This window comes from Mytilus edulis, chromosome 8 (genome assembly GCF_963676685.1).
Source record: "Mytilus edulis chromosome 8, xbMytEdul2.2, whole genome shotgun sequence".
NCBI classification, from domain to species: Eukaryota; Metazoa; Mollusca; class Bivalvia; order Mytilida; family Mytilidae; genus Mytilus; species Mytilus edulis.
The window spans coordinates 51,325,372-51,338,547 of record NC_092351.1 but is presented as its reverse complement, the minus strand read 5'-3'; positions in this window follow the sequence as shown (position 1 = coordinate 51,338,547).

The following is a 13,176-nucleotide window of genomic DNA, read 5'->3' as shown; positions in this document are numbered from 1 at the left end:
GTATCAAATAATTTACATGGCAAATCAGTTTGAACAAAATTGAAATTTGACAGTTTTACATAATGTCCTAGAATAGATCTTCTGACAGATTCTGACAGCTTTGATGAAAAGGTTAGATGTGATCTCTTTTGTACGTTAAAACTACTTGATTACATTCAAGATTTATTATCGCATATGTACATTCCATGAAATCACGGCATGTGCCCCTAATGATGCCCTTTGTTTTGGCGCAACAGAGATCACAGTCACTATTGATTTTAAAAAAGTAAAATTTAAAAAAATACCGAACTCCGTAGAATATTTTGAACGAAAAGTCACTAAGCTAATCATAAAATAAAAAAACTCAAACACATCAAACGAATGGATCAAAACTGTTGTATTTATTATAGTTCTTGGGGTTTTGTCCGTGTTTTATTGTGTCAATTTTTTTAATTTTTTTTCTTAATTACTCATGTTTTTTACATTTTCAATAATCTTTGTTTTCGTTTAGACTTTTACAATCGGTTTATGAATGGTAAAATTCGCCTGAACTTATGTTTGTTTGTATTTCATGTCAAAAGGTTGGACAAAGTACATTGTTTTTCCTAATTTGAAAGATCCTTAGTCATTGTACTTATCGGTGATGTTTAACAAGAGTAGCAGGACGCCCTAAAAGCCCCCTTATACTGTGAAAGTAAAGTTAAATCCCTCGTTCAAATTATGTTTGATAACCATAAACTATTGATTATGTTTCTTTGCGGGTACAGATTTTTCTGAAGTATTGATTTTTATTAAATATTGGTTATTTTAAAGTTTAGGTAGGAGAACATTTTTATTGGTAAATAATTCTTATATGATTTTTATATTAGGGAATATGTTGATATGGTTGGTCAAGAGAACTTCCGTTGGTGATCTTGACGTTGGTTATTTTTCGAAAGACGATGTTGACCGAACTTCTTTTCGAAACCAATGTAAACAAGATGACGGCGATAAAAAAATACTTACTTTACCAAATTTATTTTCACTGCACGCTAATCGTTAAATAAAATAATAGACACAATCATTCGTTTAAAGATAATAAGAGTTTTTGACAAAACTTTATATTTTTCAAACAAATAAGGTTTTTTCTTATCCCAGGAATAGATAACCTTAGCCGTATTTGGCACAACGTTTTTGTGGTCCTCAATGCTCTTCAACTTTGAACTTGTTTGGCTTTATAACTATTTTGGTCTGGGCGTCACTGATGAGTCTTATGTAGACGAATATAATCATGGAACCTTTGATAAATATTTACACAACTGGGCCGATGCCGCTATAGGTGGACGTTTCCTCCCCGAGGATATCAACAGCCCAGAAGTCAGCACTTCGGTGTTGACATGAATATCAATTATATGGTCATTTAAATAAATTTCCTGTTGACAAAACTTTATTTTTTTTTTCCAACTAAGGATTTTCCTACCTTAGGAACAGATTACCTTAGCCGTATTTGGCACAACGTTTTGGAATTTCGGGTCATCAATGCTCTTCAAACTTTGTAATTGTTTGGCTTTATAACTATTTTAATCATAACGTCATTGATGACTCTTAAGTAGACGAAACGCCCATCAGGCGTATTAAATTATAATCCTGGTACCTTTGATAAATATTTGCAGTTTAATTTTTATCAGATAGCAAGTTGTATTGAGTACATATTTTTGCGTTAAACAACAAAAATATTCATGCGCCAGGCGTATTCAATGACATAAATATACAATTTACGTGTGATAGAGTTGGAAAAATATATTCCCTATCTCCATTTTTAAAGAATTATAAGTATTAAACGCCTTTTTAAAGGAATCTATTGTTGTATAAATGGACCAAGTCACTCAAAAATATAGTGTCTTAGTTCGATTGCTTCGGACATAATATAAGTAAAAATTATATTAAAATGTTTACAATCTAATCCCAAAATACACAATACTGTCTGAAACAGATCTTAAAGATGGTGGTCTTTTATTTCCAGAAATATATGTAATTATATTCATTGTTCCTTGATGAACTTTAGTTTCTTTAAAAATATGACTTTATATACTCAGTTGATAGAAATATGGTATTTTTCCAAATTTTTTTCCCTGAAATTAGCGAAATATTTTTCCACATGTAACCTCGTTGTTGGATTTATATAGATGTATCTAGGTAGTCATGTATTTGATAATTTGGCAATTGTAGGAATAACTTGTTTTAAAAAAATGCCACAAAATCACATTATTTCAAATACTATATTATTAGAGTTTTCATGTATGACAACTCTATATTTTAGTGGGCCTTTAGCAAAAAGAGTCTATTTCAAAACCGTTTACGATATAAACTCATAAACTTCTGCATTGGATGACGAACGTATTGAGAAGATACAACTTACCATGATATCTGCTATGTTAAGGAAACATATTTGCTTTGCATATTTCCCATTGATGAATTAAAAATTAGTTTCATAAAACATTTCGAAATAGCACGTTATCGAAACTTCATATAAAGAGTAGGTATTCGATTATTTTGATTGTTATATATATTCTAGTGAATTCAGTGGTTACTTACAGAAACAATTTTTTATTGATTTGCAGTATAATGCACTCAATTGCTCCATCTCTTTCGTCAAAATTTTAAATAAATATAAATAAGTTAATCCATATTTTATGTATTTACAATACCAAGTAACACAGGAATAGTTAGTTCAAACGTGTAGGAAATAAATCGAACTAGACAATTCAACTGACAATATTAAATAACTTAGAAAAAGAGAGAGCAAATAAGAACTGGTTATTAAATGAAAACGTCAATGATTATATTGAAACGACTATAATAGTTACCGTGTGAAAAATTAACATCTGTTTTTTTTAAACTAAAAGGGCATCGAAATAAAAAAAAATCGAATATGATCAAGTTCTCTTTTATGAATGCATTCTTTTTATACAATGAACGTCATTATCGAATTTTACCACGCGAAGTTAACTGGAAAACACTTGCAAAAATGTCCTGTTTAATATGAAAGGTTATATAAATTCAAAGCCAGTTTCGTTTTTGTATGACATGATATGTTTATTTCAATTTTGCTTCCTTGTTCAAATTACAAAATCAGCTTGGTAATCAAATAAATGTGTTAGGCGTAGTTATGAATACATTTATTATATTTATATAACTTTTGTAACTGTAACGTTTGATTCATTATTCCAACTTGCATGTGTTAAGTTTGTTACAAACGACTGAGGACTTTACTAAATATGATAGTATGACATATGTCGCCAATGCGATGAGAAAAAAATACTAGTAATTACGCAAAAAGAACATTTAACATCAACATCAACTTGATATCAATACGAGCAAACTTATTAAAAGCTTAACACATATCAAATTAGATGCTATAACTAATTTATAAAGACCATAAAAATCTTCGTCATTTTATGCTAAAATATAATTACCGAAATTACCTTAATGTTGTCAACCACTGCGGATTTTTTTTCTTCATTTGTTATACAACATTAAACAAGTTACAATTGTATAGCCTCTGTGTGAGGTTGATACGAGAATATATCGACCTTGCAGAAGTGTATGGACTGAGGACGAACTCAGACCTCATAGTGAGTAATCAAAAAGTTGGAATTGTTTTATTTATATTGAATAAGGCAGAAGATTGGTACCAACTCGTTTCAGTGGTTAGAATCGTATCAGATAATCTACCGAAATTAAGAGCAATAGTGCTTTTAAAAAAATAACCGTGCAATATCACATTTCTTTCTGCTGTTTTCAGTCTACCTATGACATATAAATTAAGAAGTGACTCCTTTCTAACTTTGATAAAAAAAAAAAAAAAAAAAGGGTAGCTTGCCTAATTCGGCACTTCAGTATTCCAACATCCTGCTGCAACGACACATTTTACTGGTCACAAAATATGCCTGGTTTTACTTGGCAAAAACTGAGTATTCTGACACTCTGCTTAATTTGACAATGTTTTTTTTCTGGTCACCCAGTGTGTCGAATAACTTTATTAACACTATCTATTGTTTTAAAAATATATCTTTTATGTATGTCTTCTGTTGAATATATAATGGAAATCATATTACATGTAAATTGTTATATCATACACTTCTTCGGTCCTCGATATAGTGATAGCAGGTTTTTAGGCTGTTGAACTTGTATCATGACCTAACGGTGTTAAAGGGTCTAATATGAAAATTGAAATGTTAAAAGATATGTGCCTAGTTTGGGTTTATATATTATTTTGTTTTGATTCATATAAAAGTGCTAGATAATACAATAAATTGAACTATCGTAAACTTTTTTTTTTTATTTTTTTGTATTTCATTTCTTTCGTTAAGTACTCACTTTAAGCATTGATACGTAAATTTATTCTTCGTTTGAGTAAGTCACAGAGGCAAAAAATCGTTATTCATTTTTGAAATTGAACATTTGTGTTACATGCATTGGTTGGTTTTCTAGTTTTACTGTCATCGGGAACATTCGGAGGCATTCATTTTGTAGCAATAGTTTAGGTTTACGCCTTATTTTCTATGGATTAGTTTTCAGAATGAAAGTTTGACCTACGTTGTAAAAATAGGGAGATGTGGTATGATTGAAAATGAGACAACTATTCATCATACTTCAATCTGAGTGGATATAAGTAGCTACAGGCAACCGTACGGCCGTCAACAATGAGACGATCCCTGATTATGAATAAGATTTTCATTTCTTTTCTCTTGTAACCGAAACAGTAAATCTAACATGTCGTCTTCATTATTGGTCAGCACTTTGCTTTATTCGTATTACTTTATACAATAATCTTTCAGTAGTCTTTTGGTTATCAAATACTAAATCAAACGTTTGGTTACGTTGTTGAGTGCAATTGATATCTATGTCTTTTTATCATTCTATATGTGCCTTTTTTCTTATAAACAATGTACACCAGAGTCCGATCAAGAAAGATTATTTTAAATATATGTAACAATTTCTTATCAATTTTAGCCGGTATATTTTGTTATAACATCCAACTGAATTTAACGTTCTAGAAATGTTACTTGCTATGTGTAGAGCCACAGACAATGTTTACAAATTTAAAACGGATGCCATTGTTAATGGAACTGGGTAACAGTTTAACATTGCCCCTCTGGGGGAAAAACTATAAAGCAGCATGTTCTGCTAGAATATTACATCAAACCCAATAAAACTGTATGGATATGTGTAACATGGCATGTGCCATTGTGGCATCTGTCTTTTGAATTTTGGAAATTGTCACCGTTAACATGAACGCAACAAAAAGTAAAATAAAATTAAAATGCTTCAAACTTTATGACTTTATCGTTATCATCTGAAACTTATCAAATTACGTACTTTTCAACTATGAGAACATAACGACTGTGTGAATACATCATGAGCAGAGTTACGTGTATAAAAAAGAAAATGAGATATGAGTATTTTAAATATATGCAGCTCCCTTGGAAATATCATATTCATAATAGCTTTGCTTTTAGTCACAATAAAATAAGATGGATCATGTTTTCTTAAATAGTTAAATATATGAAAATATATTGGGGATTGGATGTCGCGGCTACTTATCCCTAAAAAATGGAGGAAACAACCCATTGCTCGCCCACCACACAAACAAAGTGGAAGGTATGTAAACTTGTTGTAGTAAGAACTATCAATGTCAAACTGCTAAATTGGATGAGCAAGTGTCGCTGGGTTATTTGGTAAATAATAATGTACAGGAACATATCATTGGCAGTGAACCCAATGCTTATTCAAACAATTCGCGTCGTCTAATAATCAATCTTCTTATTTTTTTACATAACGTGTGTTTATCTCCTCCGCCAAAAAAAGAAAGTCAAATTTAAAAGTGTGCCCATTGCATGTGTTCATCTTATCTTAAACTGTAAAAGCTTAATACGACAGAACAGTTTCAGAATATTCAAAGCATTTGTACATTCAGTTTAAAGCGATCTGACAAAATATTATAAGAACTACTTTCGCTAAAAAGATTTCGATTAAAATTAATTGATTAGTGTTTCAGTCTTGTGCATGATGGATTGATCGAGATTCTTGAAAAGGGTTAGGTGAAATATGGCCTTGACAAATATCTACCTGAAATGACCTAGTTCAAACATGACGTCTTTGTACCAATAACAACAACAACATGCCTGAATGACACCATTATTTTATTTTACTAAAGGCTCGACAGTAGTCAAAATGACTAAGTAGTTCGTCCACTGAATAACTAATAATATAACTGAGGTTATGAGTGTATGACCCATTCGTTGCAGGTGCTTTTGATTCCAATCTTAATTGACTAGAATAGTAAAATTTCAGCCGATCGTCGGTGGTTATCTCTGTGAACTTCGGCTACATTCACCAATAACAATTGGCCGCCTCAAACCTGCCAACAGTGTTCACAACGGCATTAAGCACCAACAAGACATAAATCAATTACTATACCTCTATGGATTCCTAGGAGGGTCAGTAGCAAACCATATAACTTGTATAATTATGTTGTTCTAGACAGAGGGTAGATATCATCCAAACTGTTTCTGAAATGTTCTGTTTTTAATACTTTTCATTGCTAATCATCGCCAGGGATATAAGTGTAAACCATTCAATAAACATGAAATAATATTAAAAGTAGAGGACACTATTTGAAAAAAAACACGTTCAATAGTAATTTTCACAGCAATTCTAGTAGGGGAAATATTTCGACAACAAACCCAAAGAAAATTGTTTCCTGTTTAGTTTCAATTTGGTATATTATAAAGGATTGACTTTCATTCAAAATTTAAGAAGGATAAAGAGGAAATATAAACTTAAACTTAGAAAAAGTTTATTCATTTTATTTAAAGAGTGTACATTGTGTACCCGTTGTCACATTTCAAATGAAACTCTACTGTAACAATGCATTCCCAACCAATAACACAGATGCGAAGTTGATATCCTTTCGAGATGAAAGTGTAATTTTGGTCTTCAAAATAGTTTAAAGGATTGACATATTTTTGAGATTTTCAAAATATATACACTTATCAAAATGACAGGTAAGTGCAGTTAATTGGGCTTGCGTAATTGTACCTTAATTAAACTTAAAATTTTGATTTAATGAAGAATATTTTAACTTTCCACTTTTGTCTCAAACATCTGTTCAAGTTTTATGTATAGTTATTGGTTTCATCCATAAAAAGGCTTTCTTGTAATATATAATGTTTGGTCGGAAAATTTATTGATGAATAGTATTTGCTTTACGTCCAGTGGACAGTATTTCAATTATGTTCAAAACAAGAACACATTTACAATCAAGAAACAATTGTTTAGAGACCAATTGTAGGTCCCTCTATCTTTGATTTTTCAAACACTCTTCGCTAACTCATTATTAGTCCTGATATCAAAACATGTGTTTATTCATTCTGATTTTAAAAATGTATGATTTATATACATGCGGTTACCTGAAATGATAAAGAAAATTTAGTACCGGTTTCATGAAATCGCGTGCTCTGCTATGTTTTAGAAAATATTTGATTTCAATGTTATTTTCCTCAAATAAGGGATATGATTATCTAACCCTGGTTATAAATGATAAAGTGTGGTGTCATGTGAATGCTGTCGTAGCACTGATTTCAATAATGTGTGCTTCTTATGTACTTTCAATTGAAATATGTGTATACTCTGCCAATTCTTGTTTATAGTTGGTCAAAAATGGTAACATAAAAAAGCTTACTTTACGCTGAATACCAAAATATGGTTTCTATATACTAACCATTAGCTACTACCATTTCAAAAAAGTCCGTTTTTTTGTGTTTAAAGGTGACTGTATTCTGATTCTAAGAATATATGGTTATCCATTTTTCCCTTCCATTAGTTCAAAAACTACTTGTTTGCACCAGTTCACTTCAGGAAGATATATGTTATGGTCATATATCAACCATCTCATAACAAGAGACTCTATAGATCCATCATGTACAAGATCTTAATCGAAACCTTTTTATGGGCAATAGTTCCTATAACATTTCATCATATCGCTTAAAGTAAAATAATCTTTCAACGTGTTGATTCATTCTTAATAATCGAAATTGCAAGCGACGCATTGATGACGTTTTAAATGGAGTAACTGACTCTATGGTCTTTCGTTGGAAAACAAGGACTTAGCTATTCATGCGTACCTTTATTTATATATATCTCCATTCTCACGAGTACGACCATAACATACGCTGTAAATAAGAAAGACATGTGTACATTAAACACGCATTTGCTTAATATCCAGTTTTTCAGTTAGGCTGTGATGGTTCTTATTACCACAAGGTTAGCTACAATTGAACCTTCCAATGTGTCTGTGTGTGGGATGGGCTAGAGACACTTAAGTGCTATTTGGTAGGAATAAGCAGCCGCGACGTCCAGTTTCCTTCCATTTTAGAAATGTGGTCATTTTTTCTGTCGCCGTGTGAACGGTGAAAAACTTCAAAATTGTAAAGACAGATATCATGTTATATATCCATACAGGTTTTTTTTTTATTTAATGTTTTATTATTTAAGACATTGATGATTAATAGGTATTTTTCCAAAAGGGGTAATGTTTAACTTTTGCCCTGTTTTCATGACAATGGCAGCCGTTTTGAAATTCTTAATATTGTCTCTACATCTTGGCATACCATGTAACATTTCTTAATGTTAAATCAAGTTGGGTCTCATTATAACAGATTTATAATTTAGAAGATTTTCGGATTTGAGTAATTTATATGTTAACGGCAGACATCTTGACGATGGCATATCCCGATCGATAATCTGCACATGGTTAGTATTTAACTTAGTATATATGTAGTTCCATTCAATTTGGCTCATACAGTTCCAAGATATAAGCTAGACCAAAGAAGGGAAGAAAATTGATAAGAATTAGAAAACAGGATCATAAAATAACAATATGTCACCCCAATTCCGTTAAGAGTGCCATAATGAGCATTGTAGAAGTTTAATATCCAAACAATAAGATTGTCACTAAAGAAAAAAGTACATAAATAACAAAAAGACTGACAAAAAAACAAAATAAACATTTAGCCTTAAAAGAAAAATGTTGATACTTATTACTATACTGTTTTTTAAATCATGCCATGTCTATAAATAAAATCAACGGTACCTATTTTGTTGCACCAGATGCGCATTTCGACAATACATGTCTCTTCAGTGATGCTCGTGGCCAAAATATTTGAAATCCAAAGCATATATAAAAGATGAAGAGCTATAATCCAAAAGGTCCAAAAAGTATAGCCAAATTCGTGAAAGGAATCAGAGCTTTGCATGAGGGAGATACATTCCTTAATTTATGATAATTTCTAAGGTTTTGTAACAGCAAATTTTAATAACACAAAAAATCCGTATTTTCATGCCAGTACCGAAGTACTGGCTACTGGGCTGGTGATACCCTCGGGGACTAATAGTCCACCAGCAGAGGCATCGACCCAGTGGTAGTAATAAAATCAACGGTACCTATTTTGTTGCACCAGATGCGCATTTCGACAATACATGTCTCTTCAGTGATGCTCGTGGCCAAAATATTTGAAATCCAAAGCATATATAAAAGATATATAAAGTTATCATTTAAAGAATTTTAATTATACTTGTAAGAGTATAAGTGTATTTAAAATATCAATATAATCATTTGCTTCCACAATTGATTCAAAAAAGTCTCTCTCTCTCTCTCTACATATATATGACATGTTTATATATCTTGTTAATAGCAGATGTTCACATTTAACTACTGATTCATATAGCTGTCAGAATCTCTTAACGCCTACAACACTTTATCACATAAACAATGTACAATGAAATCTGTGTTATCTGACACATTAGGGAACCAGAAAAAAATATCGGATTAAGCAGGGTGTTGGAATACTCAGTTTTTTCTGCAAGAAAATGCATATTTAGGGAACATGGAAATGTCTCGGTAAAATCAGCATGTTGGAATACTCAGGTGTCGGATTTAGCAGGTTACACTGTATTAACTGAATACTTGTAATATTTCAGAGTGTAGCTTTTCAAATGAGATTGCAGGGAACTTGTTTACGGTTTTTAAATGCTTCACTTTGTGTCTTGTACAGGCCTTGTTTAACTGATTCTACAGTATGGACATTGCTCATTGTTGACGACATTAGGGTGACTTCTATTGTATAACACTATTGATCTTTGGTGTCAGGTGGATATTTGAAGTAAACAGCGTGTTGCAAAATTATCTTATCAATTAAAAAATTGTATTTTAGATTCAACCAACCAAGATGCATCATTAGCTCTGTATAGTTTTCTTTGTCGGAACATAGTTGGAACAGAGGATCATGTAAAAACAATCAGAATGATGAACACTGTTAGAGATAATTTAAGAACAACTGAGGATTGTGCAGTAATCACTAGTGGAAGTATTGGAGAAGGAATTATGATGCAAGGTAGTGATTTAGATATAATGGCGGTCATGAAAAAATATGAAGTTTGTGAGGACGAAAATATTCGTCAGAATCATGACATAATGTATCTCACATTGGAAACTGAAGATACACAGCCAGGTTTCACTACGTTACGTTTAGTACACAGTGATTATCAAAAGGCACCTGAATTTTGTGAAGGGATAGGCGAGAAGTACTATTTTTCAAACTCAAAATTTAAGCATTATTTTTTAAACAGCTATTTTTCTACTGTGCACGGACCATGTATATCAGACAAAGTTGGATTTTTTGACATGGCGTACAGCCTACATAGTAAGTTATGGATAACACAAGCAACACAATGGATAACTCGATCAACTTACTCATGGCCAGGACATGATGTTAAACAGTCTATTGTTAAACACGGTGTTCTCTTTGTACCGGTAGGTGTGAAAGGATCTACAAATGAAGAATTGGAATGGCGACTTTCATTTTCTGTTGCAGAAAAACTTCTGATTTATACTTTTACGCATACGCAATTGCTATGTTATGCACTCTTGAAAATTCTTCTTAAGGACATTATAGCTTTAGGCATAAATGGAACAGATATACTTTGTTCATATTTCATGAAAACCATTCTGTTTTGGATATCTGAAGAATTACCTACATCAATATGGATACCTCAAAACTTGATATCGTGTTTCATGAAATGTTTCAGGAGGCTTATATATTGTGTTGAATTCTCCATTTGTCCTAATTATTTTATCCCTGAGAGTAATTTATTTGAGAATAGGATAAAGGAGTACGCAAAGGAAATCCTTTTAGATAAATTATATACTTTAAAGAAATACGGTTGGCAATGTATCCTACTGTCAGAACAAATTTCTAATTTCCTTGTATCACACATTAGCAAGGAACCAAGTGAATCATATGTTTACAATGTTAAACAATTATTATCTGAAGTAATGAATTTGGCAGACAGTATGCGGGTGACATATAATTTGCCATTTGAAAATGTGATACACAGGGTGTTGTCAATTAAGAATTTCAAAATTAAGTACATGTACACCTACTATATGACAAAGCGTTGTAACAAGAGTGTCCAATTACTACCATATGAAAACAGATGCGGAAATAAATCGACTTATAAACAGTACAAAAGCTATATAAGTTCGTTGTTAATGCTCACACGTCATGACGCTTTATCTGGATGGCTTCTGTTAGCTTCGTTTTTTTACATGAGAAAACAATTCAATATAACACTTGCCATCCTTCAGTATGCTCTATCAAAATGTACACCGGATTCATTTTATAGAAGCATGAAGTTCAAACATATTAATTATCAATCAGTTTATTTGCCTTTATTTACGACGATGCCTTTCGTACAGATGGTGAAATTTCTGGTAATAGATATTATCGATTTTAATAAAGACTCCATGTTAATACCGGATGAATTGGAAATGGAAGTTGAAACGAAACCATTATCTATACCACCAGTAGTATATACGCATTTCCTTTGTTTTTTATGTCATTATCATGGCAACGATACCAGTCAATGTTGGGATTCTCTCCGATATTTAGTTTGGACTGTTCATGAAAACTATTTTGTAGCAAATACCTTTCAGCAAGCTATATCTTACAACATCCTAGGTATAGCTTGTCAGTTGATAGGACAAACGGAAACTGCAGTTGAGGCCTTTATAGAATCCATAGAAACATACCCACACCGAGATCAAAATTTTGCGTACCAGAGATTATCCTTAATGGGTATATGTGATTATGACAATATAAATTAAACTAAGTTAAGTTTTCTCTCCAATTGATAAGTGCAGGAGTTTTCCATATATTTTATCAATTTTGTTTTGTTAGAATATCATTTGTGCACATTTCTCCTTTTGGATTTTTCTTAAAATAGACTCTCAAATGACAATTTAAAAACAATTGAAGTTAAATATAAACATGTACTGAATGTGTATGAAATAATCACAACTAAGCTGAATTAATAATAGAGGAACACGACTGGACTACAGAAATACTGAAGTGTATCAAAAATAAAGGCAACAGTAGTATACCGCTGTTCAAAATTCATAAATCGATAGAGAAAACAAATTAGGGTTACAAACTAAAACCGAGGGAAAAAATAAACGAAACTGCAGCATACATAAAAACGAACTATTAGATAACAACTGCCATATTCCTGACTTGGTTAGGACATTTTGTGGGAAAAAAAATAGTGGGTTGAACCAGATGTTGTTGCAATCCCCGCGCTTGATAGCTGTCGCAAGCAGTAATGTGTACAATGCCAACAAAGAATTGTTAAATCGTATAACAGACCGGAACGAACAACACTACCAAAGGATAGAGTAAAAGACTACCTACTATTGTGTATAACTGGGATATATTTTGACGGACTTCTACACACCTAAGATACGTCAACACAACCGTGATAGGTATACATATGTGTATTAACATGTGCATGTATACGAACTATACATTTGGAACTTGTACAATATTTTTCATTGAAAACTTCAATTAACTTATCAGTTAAAAAGGAACGCCACAAACTAGTTATCCTAATAACGCACCTACATCTGTAGCCGAACAAATGAAATACAAAGTAAGCCGAATTTGTACATCAACTGGCAATTCATTCCGAACGAAGCGCCGTGGTATGGCGAATTGTGGGGACATCTAATAGGCTTAACTAAAAATAACATTAATAACAGTTATTGATAAGGCACCCGTCAGCGAACAATCAATGACAATATTATTAACAGAGATAGAA